The sequence below is a fragment of the Saccopteryx bilineata genome, chromosome 4 (assembly GCF_036850765.1).
Source record: "Saccopteryx bilineata isolate mSacBil1 chromosome 4, mSacBil1_pri_phased_curated, whole genome shotgun sequence".
NCBI lineage: Eukaryota > Metazoa > Chordata > Mammalia > Chiroptera > Emballonuridae > Saccopteryx > Saccopteryx bilineata.
The window spans coordinates 19,605,168-19,630,909 of record NC_089493.1 but is presented as its reverse complement, the minus strand read 5'-3'; the positions used below and the strand labels follow the sequence as shown (position 1 = coordinate 19,630,909).

The following is a 25,742-nucleotide window of genomic DNA, read 5'->3' as shown; positions in this document are numbered from 1 at the left end:
TAAAAGCATAAGTGTTGTAATGAATTGGTATTTGTTGTTGTTGATTATTCTAAATAGCATTGGAACAAACAATTGTGTAGAACCAACAGAAAATATGTCCTGGTTCTGTTGATTGATTGCTAGTACATGATTAATAATCCTGTTATTACTGATACCTGGCAGGTAGAAACACATCTGAATGGCAAGACAAGGGAGCTAGCTTGTACCTTAGAGCTGCTTTAGATGGTTTTTTGGAAGTAGGAATAAAATCTTTATGATTATTATTTTTTCCTTCTTAATGTTGAATGGATAGTAGCCCTTCAAAGGCAGAGTAAAATTGTTATTTGGTTTAAAATCAAATTTGAAAATGTTCTTCAAAGGGTAATAAATCCTGCAAAGGGTATCAATATTGAGGGACATGGCTTAATAACACCTTCTTGATGTTTAGACTTAGATTGCTATAAGTAGTTTAAAATGATAAAGATGACACAAACTTAACATATCTCAGAATTATAAACCAAGAAACAGTAATTTGGCAGGCAGTAAGAAATATTGTCAGGTACATGGATTTAATAGATTTCTTGTTTTCACTTGACGTTGTAAAGTAAGGAGTAAACTCTTTGTGGTTGCATCTTTCCAACACCCACAACACAGTCTCTGAATGTCAATAAATATAATATAGTTAAGAAATCAAAAAGCATTAAAACCTTACAGAGCCCTGGCCAGGTGGCTCAGTGGATAAAGTGTTGACCTGACATCCTAGATGTTATGGATTCAACCCCTGGTCAGAGTACATTCGAGAAGCAATCTGTGAGTTTACAACTAAATGGAATAACTAAGTGAAACAATAAGTTAATGCTTCTCTCTCTCTCCCTTCTCATCCCGCCTCCCAAATCAATGGAAAATAAAAACACAAAACAAAACAAAAAAAAAAACAAAAAATCAAACCTAGAGAGCATTTAGTGAAATCATTGTAGACATATGTTCTTTGTATACTTTTAAAGCTCCTCAATCATGTGAGGTTGTCATGTGCAATCTGCAGAGAATAACTTTTAAGGTCTAAGAAATACTGGTTCTCAGAAACATTTAATTCTTACTTTTTATAATGAAGGAATTTGGAAAAATGAGGAATCCTGTTATTCCTCACTGTCTGGATAATATATAATTCAGAAGGACGTAGCCTGAATCAAAGTACCTTGCCAACACATACATAACCCTCCCCAAAATGTTTCTTTCAATAAATAGCCACTTTCCTTTAAAAAAATAATTCCATTAAAAAATGTAAAGTATGTATAGCTTCTCAGCCTTTTGGCTAAAAGCAAGTGCAGTATCTGTTCATATCAGTTTAAAAATATAAAGTATTTCCTACCTTGATCAGCCTCAATAATTTGTAGTGAGTTTATCAGATTGACAGTAAAGTCAATCTATATGTGACAATTCCTTGTAAGTCATTAGGCCCTAAGTAAACGTTTATTAGCCGTCGTTTACCATTTAAGTTGCAGGGAGAATGAGGCACGAAGAAATTTTGATGTGGTAGCTAAAATGATGATGCTATTAAAATAAGCTATTTTAGTGGAGGCTGATTGGTGGACCAGCTGAAAACCCGGTAGTGGAAAGTTGTGAAGGACAAAGCTCCGAAAAGAAAGCTAGGACAAGGGAAAAAAATGCGAAGAGTAACTAATAGGTGTTGCATGCTTGTCTGTTTTCCTTCACTCTACTTTATAATTTTGATTAACGTCAGGAAAAAGCAAGATCAACATATTTTATATACTAACACCAGGAAGCGTTCATGAAAATGAGTGGCAAAACCCTTGAAAAATGAATATTGCTTAATCTGGTAATGTGGTGTAACCCAGGAATGCAATGCCCTTGGAGTCAACATATACTCAGGTCCATCTTATCTTCCTGTGTTCTACATATTCATAGTCCTTTTGGTGTATCCTCGCCACTGACAGCTCAACTCATTATAGCAATTCAAGGCAAACAGAAAACATAGTACAAACATATATCTCAGGCCCTGCTCTGTCAGTGAAGGACAAAGTAATAACACAGGGACATTTCTTCTTGCTCAAGTTGGGTAATATTCAGTCCTATGTGTCCCATTCTGTTTTAGGCTACATATCAGCTTATAGCATTCTAAAATTTTGGCTTGCACATTAAAATAATGTTTTATAACACTTATGGGTGAATAGAAAGGAAAGGTCAGATGAAAGGATGTGAAAGTCAAGAAGAATTGTTTTTTAAAAAAAATAAATTTGAAAGTATTAGTTTGGTGTGGCAAACATACAGAGAATAGCAGTCTGTCACAGTAAGATGAAACTACTAATAATAGCTAATAAAATTTAATAGTAAGTTCAATGATTATTTTCTCTATGACTCACAATTCATATTTTAAGCATAGGTATAATGCAAGGGGCAATAAACTCACACCACACTATTGTCAAGCATTCAGATAGAAAATAATTGTTCCCTGGGAGAAAAACAGACACACTAATAATAAGCAGGGAAGTAACATAATAGATATGGAATCACAGTGTTTGTGTTTCATGGAGAGGTATGCTTATATTTGGCCAAGCAGAGTGTAAGTGCCACGGCCAGGATTTCAAGTAGGGAGGGACCACACTTCTTTAGTGATGAAAGGAAGAAACTCTGGTGTGTCTCTAAAAGTAGTGAATGTTCCTTAATCCAGAATGAGGCTTTGCTAGAAAGGGGGAGGGATCTGAAGCTCAGAGGCCTGTCCTTTCACTGAACTAACTTAGACTTAGTCATTTCTATGATTAAACTGAGGGTGAGCATTCAAATTAGGATTGATCTAGCCTTCTAAATAGGTTTTATAAGCCCTTTTATGGGGGAGGGCGGGAAATAGAGATTCACAGAAGTTAAATAATTTAGCCAAGTTCTTTCTTTAATTGTCATTGGTTTGTTTGGCTTTCTCTTTCTTCTTGAGATATTTTTTTTTTTTTTTTTTTTTTTTTTTTTTTTTTTGTATTTTTCTGAAGCTGGAAACGGGGAGAGACAGTCAGACAGACTCCTGCATGCGCCTGACCGGGATCCACCCGGCACGCCCACCAGGGGCGATGCTCTGCCCCTCTGGGGCGTCACTTTGTTGCGACCAGAGCCACTCTAGCGCCTGGGGCAGAGGCCAAGGAGCCATCCCCAGCACCCGGGCCATCTTTGCTCCAATGGAGCCTCCGCTGCGGGAGGGGAAGAGAAAGAGGAAGGAGAGGGGGAGGGGTGGAGAAGCAGATGGGCGCTTCTCCTGTGTGCCCTGGCCGGGAATCGAACCTGGGACTTCTGCACACCAGGCCGACACTCTACTACTGAGCCAACCGGCCAGGGCCTTGAGATAATTTTTATAAGTACTATTTTTCTAGAGAACTTTTTATTTTAATTTGTATTATAAAATTATTTTTATAATAACAAAAAATCTCTACTGATCCGTATTATCCAAGATAATAATAGCATTAAAGTATTAACAGAAGATGGGGCTATCATTCTGCATCTTATTCATGATTTTCATGTAGTGAAATGGAAAGCTTTCTTTGTTATCTTCTGAAGTCTCCAGAGTAAGATATGAGTTATCTGTTTCTTATAGGCTTTGTAAAATTTTTGTGAGGAAGTAATTGGGAAGGTATTTTTTGTTTTGTTTTGTTTTTTATTTTATTATTATTATTTTTTTTTTGCTTAGTTTTTTGTTTGTTTGTTTGTTTTTGTATTTTTCTGAAGCTGGACACGGGGAGGCAGACAGACTCCCGCATGCACCCGACAGGGACCCACCTGGCATGCCCACCAGGGGGCGATGCTCTGTCCATCTTGGGGCATCACTCTGCCGCAATCAGATCCATTCTAGTGCCTGAGGCAGAGACCACAGAGCCATCCTCAACGCCTGGGCAAACTTTGCTCCAATGGAACCTTGGCTGCAGGAGGGGAAGAGAGAGACAGAAAGGAAGGAGAGAGGGAGGGGTAGAGAAGCAGATGGGCGCTTCTCCTGTGTGCCCTGGCCGGGAATCGAACCCGGGACTCCTGCACACCAGGCCGATGCTCTACCACTGAGCCAACCGGCCAGGGCCTTGCTTAGTTTTTTGAGTTTTGTTTCTATTAGGGTATACCGGAAGCAGTCAAGAATTGTTGATTAGCAATTCAATTATTTTAATTGTCATTGGTTTGTTTGGGCTTTCTCTTTCTTTTTGAGATAATTTTTGTAAGTAATATTTCTCTATAGAAATTTTTATTTTAATTTGTGTTATTATATAATTATTCTTATAACTTAAAAACAATCTCTAATAATCTGTATCTGTTGCATTTTTCTTTCCTTATGTATTTTATTTTTATCTTCTTTTTTCTGTTTTATATATCTTTCAATCTTGTCCTTGTTATGCTGTCTTTAAATTTTTTTGTCTTTAAATCTTAAACATATCTATAATTTCAGTTTATAGTAGTTTTAAGGTTCCTTTATGCTCATTCTATTGTTTTTGTTGTTTCTTGGTTTGTTTCTATTGACTAATTTCTACTACATTTGGGTCACATTTGTTGCTGCTTCACATGCCTTGTCATTTTTTGGTGAATTTCTGATATAATTAATGATGCATAATCGAACATATGGGATTTTTATCTTCCTTTAAAAAGTTTTGAAGTTTGTTTTTTTCAGGGCAAGACTAATGTGCTAAGGCAAGTCTAGTTTCACTCGTTAAGTGTGACTCAACGCATTTTCCACTGATTGCATTGAATGTCAAATGAGATTTCTACAGTCTGCTTGCTTGGAATTTGGATGTCTCTCAGTCTTTTGTGAGGTCTGAAAATCACTCACTTATAGCTTCCTTTATTTGTTGTTTGTGTAGCTTCCTGGAGTGTCAACTTTTTACTTTACATGTACAGATTAGGATGAAGTCAAAGATTCTTGATTATGTTCCTAAAGACTCAGATTTACATGTCTAAGGTAGAGCATAGAAGGTAGATAAATAGACAAATGATAGATAGTTGATTCCAACTAAGTTACAAGAGAAAAATGCTACAATAGAAGCTATCCCAAATGCTGATTCATCCTCTGAGTTATGTAAATAAACAATGTATAAAGCTCTGGAATGAAGCTCAAACCTTGCTCATGTTACAAGACCAGTGAATGCAAAGGAAAACAACTCATGGGTTATTTTTCAGTACAAACTTTTAGAGTTTATTTCTCTTTGTTCACTTTGGCATACATACCTGAAATACACAATACTAAGCACCCTTACTTCTGAATAAATGGACAAGAGTATTTCATCAAAAAGAAATGAAAAAACAAGGAAACAGTTGTAAACTAAGAGCTCATCTTGAAATGTTGATTACTTTCCAGTTTCTCAAGACCCCTAGACCCACAGCATGTGCATCAGTCAAGGTCCCCTCAGGAAATTGATTCCAACTCTGATGATGCTGAAGTCTTTTTCTGAAACACCCAACAAGAATGGTTGAGGCAAGACTCTGACAGCTAACTATAGCAGAAAGCCGTTACCTCTCTTGGGTGGAAGGCCAAGAGGAGGGGCTGCCTCAGAATTCATATCCTAGAGAACACAGCCATGGCTATAATCTTGACAGTGATTCAGGAAAAGTCCTGGGGAAAGAATATCTAATTTCTGTCATTCTCCATCTTCTGAAAACTTCCCGATACCTCATAATTGGCAAACCTAAGTAGAAATCTGACAAAGGATGGGAGAAGGAGAGGATCAACTCCAGGGCAGACATCAGGGAGGAAAAGGGTGGAGAATAAATTAGAATGTAATGAGTGGGTGAAGCAAATAGGGAATCAACAACACACTGGAGGAAAAAAACCACAGGGGCAATACTTTTTTATGTGAATGTTTTCTTCTGCATAGAATTTTGTTTTTTTGATTTATTATTTTTACTTTTTTTGTTTTAAAATGTACATTGCAAATATTTTCAGAAAAGTTAATAAGATAATAAAACTTATAAATTAATTTAGCTTCTTTCAAAGCATGTACACTTAAAAAATCAGTGAGTGTAACAACATTTACAGCTCATTGTAATCTCTCTGTAGAACATCAGGAAGCCTGCAAAATGAAGTATACCTAGTAAAAAGTGCCTTAAGTAGAGCCCAATAAATCTTAGACTAGCAGACAGTTCAAACAGGAAGACCTGCTGAGCTCTGATGCAGGAGAGTCTAATCCGCAGGATAAATTGTTCCAAGAAGAACTCATCCTTGTGAAAATATATTATCCTTATGACAATACTAAGGCCATTGTCCAAGACAGTTATTGGCTGTGCAAATGCCAGTAACAGAAGTGAAATATACCAGAAAACTGAAGATGAAGAAAGAAATAGGTGATCAAATAAAACCTACAGAGAAATGGAAATGCCTGTGATGGTTCTGCCCATCTTATGTCTTAGTTATGACATTGCTGTGATCTGCCTGGGCTGGTACTACCAAATGCCATGTTCAGATAGATTTAAAAGATAACTTAAGAGAATTTCCTTCCTATAAGTTAATAACTGTATCCTGAGTTAAATCAACTTGGAAGCCAAAAGAGGTCTTCAAAGGAATGACAGTGTCTAAACAAACAAACAAAACCATTAAAGTCCGAGTACAGAGGTTATTACAGTCTTGGAGAGAAAATCTTTTTGCCCTTTCCTCCATTTGGTAAACAGGTTTTAAAAATTACTTTAATAAAACATTTTATAAAATTGTGATTCACTTCAGTTACTCCCATATATATAAAATCAAATATAAGCTAAATTAACTTCCTAGGTTAGTCAAGTGCAGAAGCTTAAAGAAAACAATTTTGCTTCTGGTGCGGGAAGACTACTACTGACAAAATTTGGTGAGACCTATGATCATTAACTCATCTAAATAAATACACAGTCTTTATTTTACCTGCATAGACACTGTTTTAGAACATATCCTCTGCCAAAGCAAGGAGACGACTAATCTCATGTTAAATTAAAAATTGGGGTAAATCTCTTGATAGCTTCACTAATAGTATCCACCAGCAAACAGTTGGGGCTATTTGTTTAATGTTTATATATGTTCATAAAAACCATGTAAGCTAGTGCCTAATGTGTGATGATTTAAAGATAGGAAAAGATTCAGACTTTTCCACCTGAGCAACTATACCCATCACCCCTTCTTGGAGACCCATGTTCAATGATGTGCTTTGTATAACTTCATAGTCTCAGTATTATATTTATTGGCCCTTTCTTCTAAATCAACCCTACAAAGTCATCTTCCAAGGCATTTTTTTGTGTGTGTGCAACAGATTGGTATGATGGGGGTAAAATGGGACTCTTCAACCCTGGTTGTGACCCCAGACCCACGGGCTCTCTGTGTCAAGTCTGTACAGCTTCCTTCACTGGTTTATGTCTCATTTTATTTTTCTGGAGATGATTTGTCTGTATTTCATTACTGATAAGTTTCCACAGATACATTCTAATAGAAATCAAGGGGTAGAGAAAAATCTCTTAATGTCCTTGCCTATTTATTTTTTAAGATAGAACTAATTTTTCTTCCTTTGTTTTTAAACAACAAGACCTTAAAATCTTTTTTTTTTTTTTGTACTCCTCTGAAGCTGGAAACGAGGAGAGACAGCCAGCCAGACTCCCGCATGCGCCCAACCGGGGGATCCACCCGGCACGCCCACCAGGGGGCGACGCTCTGCCCACCAGGGGCGATGCTCTGCCCCTCCGGGGCGTCACTTTGTTGCGACCAGAGACACTCTAGCACCTGGGGCAGAGGCCAAGGAGCCATCCCCAGCGCACGGGCCATCTTTGCTCCAATGGAGCCTTGGCTTCGGGAGGGGAAGAGAGAGACAGAGAGGAAGGAGAGGGGGAGGGGTGGAGAAGCAGATGGGCGCTTCTCCTGTGTGCCCTGGCCAGGAATCGAACCCGGGACCTCTGCACGCAAGGCCGACGCTCTATCATTGAGCAAACCGGCCAGGGCCTAAAATCTTTTTTAAAGTAATATATGTTCAGTAAAGATGATCTTTAAAATATAAAATTATACAAAAAAAATTTTTTTCTCATACCCATGAACACGTAATCTTGTAGATTTAGGTTTTCTCCCTCTGGACACACATTCTTTCTCATACATACAGACCCACATTTCAATAGAATCAAATTATATTTTGTATACAACACTATATTACAAGCATTTTCCCACATTAACGGTATTTTAAAAAATTATTTTAAGTACTAACATAATGTGCCATTCTATTGGCATACCACTGTTCAGTAAATAGTGCTCCTATTTTTTAAATATCATGCTTTTTGCCCTGGCCAGTTAGCTCGGCGGTAGAGCGTCGGCCTGGCGTGCAGGAGTCCCAAGTTCGATTCCCGGCCAGGGCACACAGGAGAAGCGCCCATCTGCTTCTCCACCCCTCCCCCTCTCCTTCCTCTCTGTCTTTCTCTTCCCCTCCTGCAGCCGAGGCTCCATTGGAGCAAAGATTGCTCAGGCACTGAGGATGGCTCTGTGGCCTCTGCCTTAGGCGCTAGAATGGCTCTGGATGCAACAGAGTGACGCCCCAGAGGGGCAGAACATCGCCCCCTGGTGGGCAGAGCGTCGCCCCTGGTGGGCATGCCGGGTGGATCCCGGTCGGGCGCATGCAGGAGTCTGTCTGACTAACTCCCTGTTTCCAGCTTCGAAAAAATGGGAAAAAAAAAAAGAAAAAAATATCATGCTTTTTAATGTTTTGTTGTTGTTGTTTTGTTTTTGCCCTTGTTGTTAGGAGCAATGGTGTGTTGAGTACTGGAAGGGGGTGCAGAACCTGTGTCAACACCTCTCATAATTTATGGTCAATTTTGTTAAGTGTGCATATTGAGTAAATACTTTTAAACACTTTCATGGTCTGATGATACATTGAGTTAAATTGATTTCCTAATAATTTTCACTCAGCCCTGAAACCCAAAGGCTAGATAGACATCTGTGAACTACTCCTCTAAACTTTCTTGGTTCTTGCTCAATTCTGCTGAAAAGCGAGAGTAATGTGAGCTTTTAGTGACTAAGATAAAGAAAAGTACTAACTTTCCTGATGCCCTGTGGAAAGTGAGACATGACATTCAGCTCTTGTTTGGTGGTGGATAACCTCTTGAGAGTCACCCACATCCAGGGTGCTGGCAGCTGAGGTATTTCCCATTTTAGGAGATCTACACATCCACCTGACTATTACCCAGGCTTTACCCAGCCTTCCAATGATTGCATCTGTTTTAAACTCTTTACTACACCAGACAATTCATATAGCTTCCTTTGTCATGACTGATTTTCATGGGTGCAGTCACCATCTTAGAATTCTCCAAAATATTGGACAGTCTCATTGTTTCTCACTTCCTCTCAACTGGCCTCTGTGGACTTCTGAGCCTTGTTGCACTCCTTTTTTTTTTATCTTACTCTGGAGTCTTCATGTTATTTTCTCACTAACTTTTCCTCTTTTACTCTTGAAATCAGAGCACTTCCTGTGATAATTTCAATTTGGAACCCTAGAAGGGACAGCAACAGAGACACACTAGACATCTTTTCACAGAACAACCTGTCAGCAGCCAGGCCTGGACACACTTTCTGGATCACACCTGAACGGCAGCAGCTCAAAGGGGAGTTATAAGAAACCAAAGGGTTTCCTAAGTGGCAGGAGCAGCAGGCAGAGGGCCAACGTGTGTCCCCTGGGTGTGGTTGCTGCCCTAGACCTGCTCCTCCATCTTCTGAGAGGGAATGGCAGGTATAGAATTATCAGTACTCCTATACAGTAATCTGAGGAGATATGTTCCAAGACCCCCAGCAAATTCCTGAGACCGCAGATAATACCGAATCCAATATATACTATATTTTTCCTATAAGTATATGCCTACGATAAAATTCAATTTATAAATTGTGCACAGTAAGAGATTGATAACAGTAATCATAAAATAGAACAATTTTTACAATATATTGTAATGAAATTTCTGTGAATGTGTTCTCTGAGATCACATGGTTTGCTGAGAGATCTCAGCAAACTAGCACACATTTCTGTTTTCTTCTGCACATTTTTATGGATAGAAAATTTGTTGCTACTGTCGATTTTAGCAGCCTAAGGATATGATTGATTTTTTTTCTTTCCTTAAAGAAAGAACACTAGGACTTCTCATTGGCATATCTGAATGACCAGCTTCACCACTCCCGTGTTTTGGGTTCATTATGAAGTAAAATAAGAGTGACTTGAACACAAGCTCTGTGATATCTGGTCAGTCATTCTGATAACTCAGTCAGCTACTGAGCGACTAAGGGACAGGGAAGGTATATAGTGGTTCACTTCCTGGACAGCTGATTTTATCACGATACTCAAATTAACTGTAGTACAAATTTAAAGTTGTGACCTGATTATTTCTGAAACTTTTTTATTTACTATCTTTGGACCATGACTGAACAAGGCTAACTGATACCAAGGAAAGTAAAATCACCAATAAATGGGATAATTGTATTTTAGCCTGCTGGGCTTCACCCTGTTGTTTTTTTCTCCCACCCCTATTCACTTTAGGTTCACTCAGAGAGACACAAAGGATAAGTTCATCCAACAACTTCCAAAATGATGGTTTGAAAACTGTTTTACCTAGACTTGATTTTTGGATATTAAAATTGGCATTGGGGAGCCAACTGTTAATGCATAAAAATAGCAAAAAAGTACATATTGAGATACTTGTATTTCGCAAACCAATTTCATGTACAGGCTTTAGTTTTCACAAATCCTTTGGGAGGGTAGGAGAGCATATTATTTTATATTTTTATAGGATGCTGCTTAGTTGTGAAGGTTGTGGATTTTAAAGTCAAAGAACCACAGATTTAGAGTTCATCTTTGTGTGCCATGAGTGTATACCTTTGGACGTATTATACATCTGTGATAGTTAATTTCATGGGTCAGCCTGAGTGGACCTGTGGATGCCCAGATTTCTGGTTACACTTTATTTCTGGGTGTGTCTGTGAGTATGTTTTCAGCTGAGATTAGTATTTGAATCAATGAGGAAGATAAAGTAGATGGTCCTCCTGGTCTGGCTGGGTATCATCATATCCATCGAGACATGCATAAAACAAAAAGGAGAAGGAAGGAAGAATTTTTTCCTTCTTCTGTCTCATTGATCTGAGACATCTCACCCCATCTCCTACCCTCAGATGGAGACTTACATCACTGTCTCCCCTGGTTGGAGAACTTGGCTTTCGGACTTGGCTGTCCTGAGTCTCTGATTTGTAGACAGCAGATCATAGGACCTTTCAGGCTCCATAATCACATGAGCCAAGTCTTCAAAATAAATCCTCTCTTTTCTATTCTGTTAATTCTTTATCTCTGAAGAACCTTGGCTGATACAACATTCTCCATCTCTTTCTCTCTGTTTAATTCTCTAGAAAATGAATACAAATAACATGAATTGTCCAGAGGGATGCTGTAAGGATTGTGTGACTAAAGATATTTTATAAAGTGAACTTGGATACTTCCAGATAGTAGAGGATACTGCAGATTATGAAAGAAGAATCATTTTGAGATGAGAGCTATGTTGATTCATGATTCTAACTGTGGAAACTTGGATATATCACAGACCATGCTGAGCTGCACTTTCCTAATCTGCAAAACTGGACCTGGTCCTACTGTCATGACTTGTATGAACATTAAATGATGTAACACATTTGGATGTCTACAGTCCATAGGAAGCTGTGCTTGTAGGAGTCATTCAACAAATAATAGTTTCCTACATCTTTCAATAAGCCTCCTTTAATTTTCCTCTGTGTAAGGTTGATAAATAATACCTTGCTTGCCAGTCTCACAAATTTATTTTTGAGGTCAAAATACATAGTGAATAAGCTTCAATAGAATTTTAAAGTGCTTTATTGATATCAGGCTTTGATACTTATATGTTTAGGTTTTCTACTAATTTGTTAATATATTCAATGGGAAACTTTGTTGAGTCTCTTTACAAAATTTTCCAAGGGATTGGCCTCTTTTTCCTTTCCCCTTTGCTCCCAAGCTGCCCAAATGCCTACTGACTTTCCCCTGGATGACTGTTCCCACCAGTACCTAACACAGGCTCTCCTTCTCTCCGCAGTGGCAGTGAGCCTTATACATCGTTGTCTATGTTGTGTCATACCTTAATAGAGTCTTCATTTCACTGAGAGTAAGAGTCTTGCAATGAAATGTTTTAAGTGATCTGTCCCTACAACCAATTATTTCTTTATTTTTCTGGTTTCATAAACTGCAGTTCTCCTCTTGCTCATTCCATTTAATTTATATCTGCTTTGATACTATGCTTAGAATTTGTCTAGATTCTTTCTTTGAGCCCTTTATTTGTGGGCCACTCTCGCTACCCCAGTCTGTCTTTCCTCAGATATCAACCCAGTTAACCCTTTCACTTCCTTCGAGTGTTCACTCAAATGTCAACACTTCAACCACACTACTTAAAATTACATCCCTCTTCACTCCTGATCTCGTCTGCTCCCCATTTGTCTATCATACTTATCAACTTATAATATATTTTACCATTTATCTATCTGAAGTGTTTGTTTTATTCGCTGTTTCATCCCATTGGAATATAGTTCCATTAAATATCTAAGTTTTGTTTACTGATTAATTCCTAGCTTGCTATCTATAAATATTTGTTGAATTGAAATGAATTGATAAAGACAGAAGTTTCATTTTCTTTTCATTCAGTTTGCAGATGATTGTCAAAAGACTAAGTGCCTAGCACAGCCTTATGTACACATGGGACCATGATCAGACCATTATCACATATTTGCTACTTTAAGTTTTGGTCCTTATATAAGGAGCCTGTCCCTCCTATAATTAGAGCTTCTGTCCACAGTTGCATTGGCACCTCTTGAGAGAAATAGAAACAGATGACTTTTTAGAGCATTTTTATGATTAAAAAATGCATTACTTCATGGCTGGGTGCACTTCATTTTCTTATATATTGGCAACTAATGCCTGCCTCCCATATGAAAGTAAAAGCCATAGGCCAAGTAGTTACACATCCTTGGAGAATGGTTCCAAAATTGCAAGCTAGTCTGCATTAAGGATCCTAAGTTAGCAAATTCTACTGACAGAAATGTATTGAATGTTTTTTAAAGAGGAATAGACATACAAATCCTCCATATGAAAGTAGGCTCATATATTGCTGGTTTAATAACTAAAAATCAAGCATGTCTTCAGCTATGTTTTATCATTTGTATTAATGACGATTGTTCATGAAGTTCTTCTGACTTAAAATGTATGTAGTTTTGCCATGTCAGGATATAAAGTAAAAATAATATAAAATGAATGGCTGTGGAAGAGAAAATTAGGAGATTCCCTTTTAGCCATGAAGCTCTTTGGCATGGATTGTAGTGTGATAATGTCAAAAGAGGCAGATAATGAGACCCTAACCTACCCAGAATGGCAAGATGAAGACAGAGGCAGAGGACGTTGACACTGGAAGGCATTTAATACAGGGTGCGGTGACGGGATGTGGAAGCAGCGGATGCTCTTCTGACAGCTTCTTCTTCCTTTTTTTTCCTTACATCTCACAGTGATACTTTCATATATAATTGCTTCTTCCTTGTTTTCCTCTCCTCTCCTCTTTGTTCTGGTTCTATTGTGTATATTTTTGTGTGAGTGTATTTGTGTTTATGTGAACACATGTGTGTAGGGGTAGGAATTGTGAGAATGATCAAGGCTGAAAACAGGAAGGAGTAGGAAGTATTGACACTGACTTATAGAGTTCTGATTTCTTCCTCTACCTTTTCCCTTTGTCTTCCTTTTGTTTTCCCTACTTTCTCAAGACTAATCTGATTTTTCTTCATTATAGTAGAGAAAGGTGAATAACATTAATACAACAGCATGCCATTTCTTGCTCTCCCCCCAAAATAGTAATTCCAGTGAATAATTTTCTGATATCATTGGAGAACCAATTGGTTTCAATTACTTTTATCGTTTTGGAACAGAATTATTTCAGAAGAACAAGGAAGTCAAAAACGAGAGGAAAAATAAACTACCTTTCTGTTTATTGTTTGTATCAGGTTCAACAGACCCATAGGCCGTTTTTGAGAAGTAGTCACAGGTATTAGGGAAACTATTATCCTCAAAGCAGCCACAATTTGTTTAGTTGATTTGTTGAAACAATAATAGAGGAAAAGGAGGGTTGCAAATTTTCCCGGTGCTAATGGGTGTCATTGTGGACATTGTTTTTGGGGACAGAAGCTCAGACAGCTCTGTAGCTGACTCACTGAAGCCAGCAGCATTGCAGAATTGTCAACATGACATACACAGATCCCTGTGGAAAGAGGAGCAGAAGACAGAAGTCAGCATTACCATGGGACTTGTTTTACCGTAGGCAAGAGACCTCTGATAATATCTGTAGATATATTGTCTTAATTATCTAAATTGAGACTTTGTTTTGTTTTACTCATTTTTTTTTTTTGGCAAATGTTTTAAAAAAAGGGGGGGGAATGATAACATACAAGACAAAGACAGAGAACAAATACAAACATGCCCTTAGTCAACAACTATTCTGATTAGACATTTTGATTAAAGATGTAATAAACAGATGGTGGAATTCATATATTGGAGAATTCTCAACAGTTCAAGTGACTCTAGGGCATGTATTTATGAAGTAATATAGCAAAGCATCGCTAAATGCCATCTTTCCAAAATAAGAAGAGCTGCATTCTCATTGCCATGGTGATTTCAAGAGGGTAGATGTAGAGAAAATAAAACTAGGTTGTGTGTTAGATATCTTGATTGCCAGGATTAGGAAGCTGAGATGAGGTACACAAATCTCCATGAGAAAAGAAAATTTCTAAGAATGTGATTTGAGGAATGGTGAAGACATCAACTGCTGATAGGTAGTTTTCGACTCTTCTCAATAAGAAAATTAAACCATGTAGATTTGACAATTAAGGTGATGGCTCAAAGAAAATGCAATCTCGACACATCCACATTTCAAAACATAATTCAAGGACTGTCAATATGCAAAGCAAAATGCAAATCACAATGCACTGCTCTCAATGCTTCACTCCAAAGGTCTGCAAAATCTTGACAGAATTCAGGGCACCATTTTAAAATGAGATGAAACTTTACTTAAACAGATATACAATAAAATATCTATACATGGGGAATTATTCCTTCTGAGTGTTCTGTACATCACTACAAATTTCTGCCTCACCCAAAGAATCTATTTAAATAAGGAGGAGGAATTTAGTTCTAAAATTTATTTACAAGTTTGATAAGAAAGGCAATAATAACTTAAAAAAAAAAAGATTAAGCCTGACCTGTGGTGGCACAGTGGATAAAGCGTCGACCTGGAAATGCTGAGGTCACCGGTTCGAAACCCTGGGCTTGCCTGGTCAAGGCACATATGGGAGTTGATGCTTCCAGCTCCTCCTCCCTTCTCTCTCTCTGTCTCTCTCTCCTCTCTCTCCCTCTCATCTCTCTCTCCTCTCTAAAAATGAATAAATAAAATTAAAAAAAAATTTTAAAAAGATTAAGTATTTTATTGCACTTTTTTTTTTGTATGTTTGGAGTAACGTTACTACTGGTTCTTTAATCCAACCAATACTTTGCAAAGTAATGATTTGATTTTCTTTAGGAACATCTTGGAGAATTTAACCATTAGATGTCAAAACTCAATTTCCCCACCTGTATATGTCTTTCAGATTATTTATATGTTTATATATGTGTGTGTGCATAATAGTATATGCACACACACATATATGCAAATAATATATATTATTATTTTCTTCACATAGTTCTAGTATATTTATAAACCATTAAATCAAAATATTAGCTTATGGAGGCCATGTTAATGAGGTCAAGATTAAGACAATATATTAAACTGTAGTTTAGACCAATAGAATAAGTTACCTTCCACGATCACTTAAATTCCCACCTCTTTCACAACATGTATGACTATTTATGTATACCTACTCTAATTATTGCACACATGCTATATCCTAGCTACTTAGTATTTTTACATGATTAAGCTTTATCACATTTTATTTATCAAGTGCAATTTAATCTAAGTTTTATATAAATTAAATACTCAATCTCTTCTAAGAGGTGGCAAGACAAGAAATTTAACTCAAGCTGTGTTTACTACAAAACCTACACCCCTTACATTGAACTACACTGCCTCTAAAAACTGTTGGCCATTAGTAAGATTCTACTAAATTTAGAATTCAACAATAAATTATTTTTACATCTCTTCAACAAGCATCTAATCATTAAGCCACCATAACTTTGAATGTGTCTGTGAGCCTCTGAGCTTTGCCTTGACTTATTTTGTGCATCAATTGGCAACATGCATCTGAAGGTATCAGAAAAGCCTAGGAGAGCTTATGTGGATATTATACTTCAGCATCAAACTGGACTGTAGTGTTTTGATCACAGGGAACAAAATACAATATTGTATGTGTTTTTTTTGTTTGTTTGGTTGGTTTTTTTTTTTGTTTTTTTTTTGTATTTTTCTGAAGCTGGAAACGGGGAGAGATAGTCAGACAGACTCCCGCATGCGCCCCACTGGGATCCACCCGGCACGCCCACCAGGGGTGACGCTCTGCCCACCAGGGGGCGATGCTCTGCCCCTCCGGGGCATTGCTCCGCCGCGACCAGAGCCACTCCAGCGCCTGGGGCAGAGGCCAAGGAGCCATCCCCAGTGCCCAGGGCCATCCCTGCTCCAATGGAGCCTCAGCTGTGGGAGGGGAAGAGAGAGACAGAGAGGAAGGAGGGGGGGGTGGAGAAGCAAATAAGCGCCTCTCCCATGTGCCCTGGCCGGGAATCGAACCCGGGTCCCCGGCACGCCAGGCCGACGCTCTACCACTGAGCCAACCGGCCAGGGCCTTGTATGTGTTTTGAACTTCCCTGCCTCCATCATTCATACTATTTAAATACAGAGAGAAGTAATCTTGAGAGCTTCCAAAATTACTATTGGTTCTGCTAGTAGCAAAGTGGTTTCCTTTAGTTCAGTGTTTCTCAACCTTTCTAATGCCGTGACCCCACAATACAGTTCCTCATGTTGCAGTGACCCCAAACCAAAAAATAATTTTGGTGGCTACTTCATAACTGTAGTTTTGCTACAGTTATGATTCAGAATGTAAATACCTGATATGCATTATATATTTTCCGGTGGCTTTAGGCGACCCTGCCGAGGTCATGACCCACAGGTTGAGAACCGCTGCTTTAGTTGGCATTCAGTAATGGATAAAATGGAAAGTCTATTGCTTGAGTGGATTGCTGGGTGTATCATTCCTGTTTTTACTATATGTTAGTGTTATTTTAGGTTTTATGTGTTATTTGGTAGGTTATTTTGAGAGGGCTAGGAATGCTTCAATATTTTTCCCAATATGATATATTCACTGTGATTGCTTCTTTGCTATATGCCATTTTGGCTTGCGAATGGTTTCATATGAATATTCAACTTTCAGAGAGTGGAGGAAACCTATAATTGAAAGTTTGTATGTGGAATATATAGAGCTATCTCCTTCATCTTCATCATCCCAGACACATTTTGCTGAGGTACCAACAGTCAGTTTATTATTACAAGGCAAAGCTATAGGTTTCCACTCTCAAGGATTGCCCAAACTTTTTGGAGAGGTCTAGATCTACAAGAAAAAAAACTGATGTTCCAGAGTAAAGTGCTGGAGTCTCTAGGCTAAACAGATGAAATAGGTAAAGAGAGGTTCAAGAAAAGGAGAGAAAATATGAGACACAGATGATTGACCAAAGCTATTTGACTAGACAGTAATGAAAGTGATATTTGTAAGACATTCCCTAAAATAAGGATGACACAAATAATATTCTGAAAGCACCCATCACATACCAAGTCAGACAAATTGGGAAATATTCAAAAAATCTTTGGAACAGGAGCATGTAATGCAGGAAATATTCTAAAAGTTTCTAGAGAGAAAAATAATTTTATACAAAGGGATAAAAGAACAAAAGTAAGACACTTCAGTTTTGTTTTAACAGCAAGCAAGAGTGAATCCTAGCAAAAGAGTAAAAAATGCACTTCACATTTTTAGGACATACAGTTTTGAATCTCGCATCCATAATAAGCTAGAAAAGCAATTGAGGGCAATGACAAAGCAAATGTTTCAGACATGCAGACGCACAGGTTTATATTTAATAAATATTTTGTGAGTCATTGCTCTGTGTCAAGGAGTATTGTAGGCAATGAAGATGGAGTAGTGAATAAGGCAGGCAAGGTCCCAGTTTAATGAGTTATACCTTCTAGAGACATAAGACAAATAAACAAAAACCAAAACCAAAAACATTTATGGATAAAAGATAAAACAACCCCTCAAATTCTCGAGTGATGAAAAAAATTAATACCAAATGCCTTGCTTCAAATCATGGCTGTTCTTAATGTCCTGGTTCCATTTATAAACTCTCTAACATGAGATAACTCAAAAGCTCCCTGTCAGCTTTACAAAATGCATGGAAGTGCTTTCTCTCTCCCTCTCCCTCTCCCTCTCTCTCTCTTTCTCTCTCTCTCTCTCTCTCCCCCCACCTTTGTTTCTTTTTCATGTCCAGTTTTTCTTGTACCTATGATAGTTGAAGTACTATAGTCTCTCTTCCATTAGTCTCTCATTTTATATCCGATTAAACAGCTGCTTTAGCCTCTGTTACCATTCCCTTTGGATCATGTCCTGGGGTAACAACTGACTCTATAACAAAACCAATTTTTGTGTTACAATCTCTCTCTCTGAATTTAATTTTTTTGTGTGACTATGACTTTTTTTTCCTCCTTTAACTCATTATTTCATCTTTAACAAAATTTTGGGTCTATTATTTTTTTCAATTAATTTCTGTTTCTAACTCTTCATAGTCATTCTCTACTGTCTCGGGGTCTGTTTGCTATTTTGATCAGTGTCTGCTTTTCTGCTCCCCGCTGGGATTCATAATTGTTACTGGGCAGATGCATCCCGGCAAGCCTAATCATTGCTTTGAACTTTCCACAGTCTAATTAGCAAACACCAGCAGTGCAGGGGTGCTTCTCAAGCAAACCTTAGAGCCGCCCTCTGTGAGTTTTAAAAATTACTGCGACTCACTATAATTATAGTTTTTCATAATTAAATATTACTGGTGTCTATGGAAGGTTTAATCATGCTATTGTTTTATCTTTATACCTCCGAACATAAATGAGGCCAGTACTTATTAAGGAGCACTTATCAAACTCAGCAAATATTTTCCAGACATGAGTTAATAGAATTCTCAATATTCCAACAAAGACAGGCTTGACTCAAGGAAGATGGAAATGAGAGAGTGTAAAAAGTTATCAGAAACCTTTGCAAATAGTGTCCTAACAGAAAGTAACCTACTAAATGAGGAATGTAATAATGAAAGGATGTCATGTTTATTTTTTCTTCCCTACATCACACTGCTACTAATGTGTAAGAAGCCCTACTTTAAAAGTATGTATGATATATCTTTCTTAGGTTGTCCAGAGGGTTTTTACAGGGATGGTTGAGTTTGGGGAAGTAGTTTAATTTCTCTGTGTCAAGGTATAAATACTCCTCAATCTTTTTATGCTTTATCTGGCAAGGGTGCATTGTGGCATAGTGTGAGGACAGGTGCAAAGGTGAGGAAACCCAGATGGGCATCCTGACTGTGCCACTGAGAGCTGGACATACACCATTGGGGAGACTATTGGGATAAATCAGTTGCAGGTACCTCATATAAGGGTAATAGTGTATGCCCAGCCTTTGTGGGAATGGAAACTAATGTGAGTAAAGCTTAATGACACTATCAGGTAGTCATTAATTGTCAATTTATTACTGAAAAAATGTTATTAGAAAAGAGAGTTTTGAAGAAAAGGAGGGAGGGAATTTACCAAGTTTCTGTATCATTGCGCTTTTTTTTTTTTTTTTCATTTTTCTGAAGCTGGAAACCGGGAGGCAGTCAGACAGACTCCCACATGGACCGACCAGAATCCACCCGGCATGCCCACCAGGGGGCAATGCTTTGCCCACTAGGGGGCGATGCTCTGCCCACTAGGGGGTGATGCTCTGCCCATTCTGGGCATTGCTATGTTGCGACCAGAGCCACTCTAAATATTTTTTTTTTATTTTTTATTTATTCATTTTAGAGAGGGGGGGGGAGAGAGAGAGAGAGAGAGAGAGAGAGGAGAGAGAGGAGAGACAGACAGGGGGGAGGAGCTGGAAGCATCAACTCCCATATGTACCTTGACCAGGCAAGCCCAGGGTTTCGAACCGGCGACCTCAGCATTTCCAGGTCGACGCTTTATCCACTGCGCCACCACAGGTCAGGTGCCACTCTAGTGCCTGAGGCAGAGGCCACAGAGCCATCCCCAGCGCCCGGGCTATCTTTGCTCCAATGGAGCTTTAGCTGCAGGAGGGGAAGAGAGAGACAGAGAGGAAGGAGAGGGGGAGGGATGGAGAAGCAAATGGGCGCCTCTCCTGTGTGCCCTGGCTAGGAATCAAACCTGGGACTCCTGCACGCCAGGCTCATGCTCTACCGCTGAGCCAACCGGCCAGGGCCATCATTGCTCTTTTACTTGACAGTGAAAACTCTTAAATAGTTAAGGAATTTAAGAACTGTGGATTACTGTTTCTAGGAAGGAAATTTAGAGTTTAACTGTGTCCCATGAAAACTTGCTGTTCTTAGTATGGGACCAACCTTGTTTAAACTTTCACAAAGATGAAAACTGCTAATAGTAATTATTGACATTTATATGGATTAATATGGAGTCAGTTCAACCCCAATCAAAATCCAGCAGATAATTTTGTGGATATTGGTGAAATGATTCTAAAGTTTATCAAATGAGGCAAAAGACCCAGTATATTCAACACAATACTAAAGGTGAAGAACAAAGTATATAGAAAGACTGGCATTATTTTACTTCAAGACTTTCTATATAGCTATAATAATTAAGCCAGTGTGGTCTTGGCAAAAGAATAAATAGCTCAGTGGAAAAGAACCTAGAACCTAGAAATAGACCAACCCACATTTAGTCAAGTGATCTTAGAGAAAAAAAACAAAGGCCACACGACTGAGCAAAAATAGTAACGTCAACAAATGGTGCTGGAATAACTGGATATCCACATGTAAAATAATAACTCTAGACACAGATGTTATATTCTTCACAAAAATTAACTGAAAGTAGATCACAAACCTAAATGTAAAATGCAAAACTATTAAACTTCTAAGAGATAACATAGGAAAAAGCCCAGGTGGCCTTGAGTATGGTGATGAGTTTTTAGATACAACACCAAAGGCATGACCAATGAAAGAAAAATTTGATAAACTAGACTTCATTAAAATTAAAAACTTTTGCTCTTTGAAAGACAATGTCAAGGCAATGAGAACATTAAGCCACAAATTGGATGAAAATATTTGCAAAAAACACACCTGATAAGGACTGTTATTTAAAATAAACAAGCACTCTTAAAACCCCACTATAAAACAACCTGACCAAAAACAAACAAACAAACAAAAAACCCGACCAAAGACTAATAGACACCTCGTCAAAGACATATGCAAAAAATCATATGAAGAGATTCTTCATATCATGTCTTCAGGGAAATGAAAATTAAATCATAATGAAAGACCACTACAGATCTATTTGCATGGCCCAAATCTGGAAAACTCATAACAAATGCTTTTGAGGATGTGGAGCAACAAGGACTCTTCTTCATTGTTGGAAGGAATGCAAAATGTTAGAGCCACTTTGGAGGAGAGCTTGGCATTTCTTACCAAAATAAAAATTTTTTATCACACAATCCAGCAATTTTTCTCTTTAGTCTTTACCAAGTAGAAAATTTATATCTACTCAAAAATTTGCATGCCGTCTCTGGTTGGTTGGCTTAGCGGTAGAGTGTCTGCCTGGTATGTGGATGTCCTGGGTTTGATTCCCAGTAAGGGCACACAGGGGAAGTGACCATCTGTTTTTCTGCCACCCCCCTATCTTCCTCTGCTATAGTCAGGGCTCTGTGGTGGTTCCAGTAAGTTGGCCCCAGGCACTGAGGATGGCTGGTGGCCTCCATCTCAGGCCTAAAAATAGTTTGGTTGCCAAGCAAAGAACAAGGGCCCATATGGGCAGAGCAAATAAAGAAAATGAACAACAACAACAAAAAGACCCGCATGCAGATGTTTATACTAGCTTTATATATAACTGCCAAAACTTGAAAGTAACAAAGATGCTCTTCAATAAGTGAATGGGAGCTAAACAATGGAATATTATTTAATGCCAATAAATGAGATATTAAGAAATGGGCTACCAAGCCTTGGAAAGACAGGAAGCAACCTTAAATGCATTTTACTAAGTGAAAGAAGCCAATCTGAAAAGGTTGCATCCTATATAATTCCCACTACATGACAGTTTGGTATCCATATATGTGGCAATGTGTACATAGTTTTGATATGCTATGCCAGACTTATGGTTTCATAAACCAGCCATGAATTTCTTTGTGCTAAATTGTGAATAATTATTTCTCAGGTTAACTAAAGCTATACTGTCACTGTCAAAATGAATGATTACAGAGAAAAATAAAAAATTGGTCAAATTCTGTATTTGTTTAGGAATATGCCATCTCTAAACAAATATTTGAAATAAGTAAACTACTATTTTATTTTAATTTATTGAATTTATATTCATTAGTTTGTGTGTGTAGACATGATTGAATTGATGTGCTGCTAAGCTGACTAGCATTGGTGTGCATACTCACTCACTGTATGTGTCAGACACTGGAATACACACTTTACATGCATTAACTCATTCAATCTTATGATAACCTTGAGTTCAGTTAAATTGTCATTTTTATCATATAGATGAAAAAAATTGGGGTTTTCAGTTACTCCAATCCTTTAAAATCATTTGATTATATTATCTGACTGATTTTTCTCCCTTCACTATGATGAAAGTATTATGTGAGTAGGTGCCATGTTTGTGTTTATTAGTCATTTTGTTCCTGGCACATAACACAGAGCTATGTACACAGGACTTGTTCATGACACTTTTTATAAATTATTTTATAGTTTGTTAACAATGTTAGGTGTAATATTATGGGTGTTGATGGCTAAATGTTGCTACTTAATATATAGTCACCTTCTCCCAAAATGTTGATCAAAAGGTTGGTAATTTTGGAAGCAATGTTAACTTTTTATGGTGAGAGGCTACCATTGATTGATTTGAACACACTGTTTAATTTAAAGGAGTTCACAATTTACATTGATAACCTTTGATGCTTCCAATGGGATAATGGAATTTTTAAAATTATATTTTATATAATATATCTCTCATATTAAATCTGTGAAAAATTTTTAGTGACTAGAGGACCTGAGTGGTTTTACATTGATCCTTAGGAGAAATGTATACTATGTTTTTCTGAAGCCATTTGTACAATTGGAAGGGCTGGGAAGAAACAGATGTTTACCATGGTTACAGTGACTCCTGCCATCATTCTCAGAGGTGCATGGAATTGTCAAGTATACTGATAATGACGCCAGTGTTCTTGTATTCTTCCAGAGTGAGATTCAGGCAATGTTAATGTTTAGGATATATTCCCCCAAACCCAACTAAGGCCACTTAGTACATCTACCTACCACTGTCAACAAATTTGTCTCTGTGGTTCAGAAGTGAGGTCCAGTAAGCTATTTAACTGTAAGCATCATAAATGAAGTAATCTAATGCTGTGAAAAAATGTAAAGCTAAATTGGAACCTGAGTTTCTGACTCAACTTGATGCTGAGAGCTTATTTATTCTTAGAAAAGGGTACACATACCTTCATCTAGACATAGAAAAAAGTCTTAACTTGACGATCTCAGACTGTGTTATGAACATTGAGAGAAATGTTTATTTTTACATGAGCAAGTGGTGGCACGGTGGATATAGCATCATACGGGGACAGAGAGGACCCAGGATTGAAACTCTGAAGTTGCTGGCTTGAGCGCAAGCTCACCAGCTTGAGCGTAGAGTCACTGGCCTGAGTGTGGGATCATAGACATGACCTCATGGTCACTGGCTTGAGCCCAAGGTCGCTGACTTGAGCAAGGGGTCACTTGCTCTGCTGTAGCCCCCCAGTCAAGGCACATATAAGAAAGCAATCAATGAATAACTAAGGTGCTGCAACGAAGAATTGATGCTTCTTATCTCTCTCCCTTCCTGTCTCTCTGTCCCTATCTGTCCCTCTCTCTGTCTCTCTCTCTTTGTCTCTGTCACACACACACACACACACACACAAAGAAATGTTAGATCTTTAAGATTTTTATAAGACCTTCTTTCTTTTTTTAGTAATTGTCCATGAGTGCAACAAATAGGCCTTATCGCAGAACAATCTGGACAGACACAAGGAAAGGGAATCAGGAGATGGGTAGATGGGTAGGGTGAGGTGGTAGTGAGTAGGAAGGTGGCTATGTCTGAAGGAAAAGAGGAGTAGGATGGAAATATACATAGTTAACACATCAATAACTTTGATGTCCTTTCTCTAAGTGTTTGTACCTTTACATTAACCTCTTCGTGAGGAAGGCTGTTATGTAGAAAAAAGTCCAAGTCCTGGGGCTGTCTCTTTCGCACACTCTTATTAACTTCAATGAGCACTTCTAAATTCTTCACCATAACAACATTTCAAGTGTCCAGCATGTCCATTTCATAATAATTAACCCCAAACTTAAAAAAAAAGGCAGCATGTTTGGCAGGAATGTTAAATACTAGAATACTTTCTAGTTGCCAGTTACAGAGGATATTCTTAGAAAAAAAAATTTTTTTTTTAAAGCAGTCCATTTCTCACTTCTGGAGTTGTTTGAACATAGCTCAGATAAGTCAGGATCTGTTGACCTAAATTCAGAGTATTCTCTGAAGATAGAAACAGTGGCAGCTACCCTGCAGAGAAGAAATAAAGAGAAATGTCACATTTCAGAGGAGAGAATGAGTTTGTGTTTCTCAACTCAGTTGATTTCTAGAATTCTGATTGTGGCTAGTTGGAAGAAACTTGCCCTTGAGTATATATCTAGCATGGTTGGCTAATAATCCATATTCTAAATGCCTTAAATGCCTAGTCACTATTTTTAGAATTTTTCATACGTTAATATAACTTGTGCCAATCACTATTAACATTGCCTGACTATGATCCTTTCTGGAAATGGTCTCTGAATATACAGGCACATGTATATAGAAACAGGTAGTCCACACTCATTTTTACTTTTGTCTTTCCACTTAAGAAAAACTGTCCCTATGCATCTCATTCCACAAATTAATATTTTCATGAAATGTTGTTTTATTCGTTAACATGTCCACTTATGTCTTACTTAGAACGTCCATTCTGACTGGCTGCAGAAACAAAATCTTGCTAAAGTTAGGGAATGGGCATTGTTTCCCCTGAAGTGGCATCTCAGTTAGGGATGTAGAAAGTATTCAACCTGAGATGTCAGGCGGAGCAGGTGCTGACATTTCTTCATTCTCTGTGCACTACGATGCTACCTATGATCTGAGACATCCTATCTCCCAGGTCGCTGAGATGTCAGGCGGAGCAGGTGCTGACATTTCTTCATTCTCTGTGCACTAGGACGCTACCTATGATCTGAGACATCCTATCTCCCAGGTCGCTGAGATGTCAGGCGGAGCAGGTGCTGACATTTCTTCATTCTCTGTGCACTAGGACGCTACCTATGATCTGAGACATCCTATCTCCCAGGTCGCTGAGATGTCAGGCGGAGTAGGTGCTGGCATTTCTTCATTCTCTGTGCACTACGATGCTACCTATGATCTGAGACATACTATCTCTGCAGGTCGCTGCTAAGCTATCTCGCATTACTGTTTGCCAGGCCTTTTTGAGTCTG

The 25,742-nt window shown here is 38.2% G+C and overlaps 1 pseudogene; it reads left to right on the top strand.

Moving 5' to 3' along the window:
• The first annotated feature begins 1,271 nt into the window (after positions 1 to 1,271).
• LOC136336816 (U2 spliceosomal RNA) lies at positions 1,272 to 1,382 on the top strand (annotated as a pseudogene).
• The last annotated feature ends 24,360 nt before the right edge of the window (positions 1,383 to 25,742 follow it).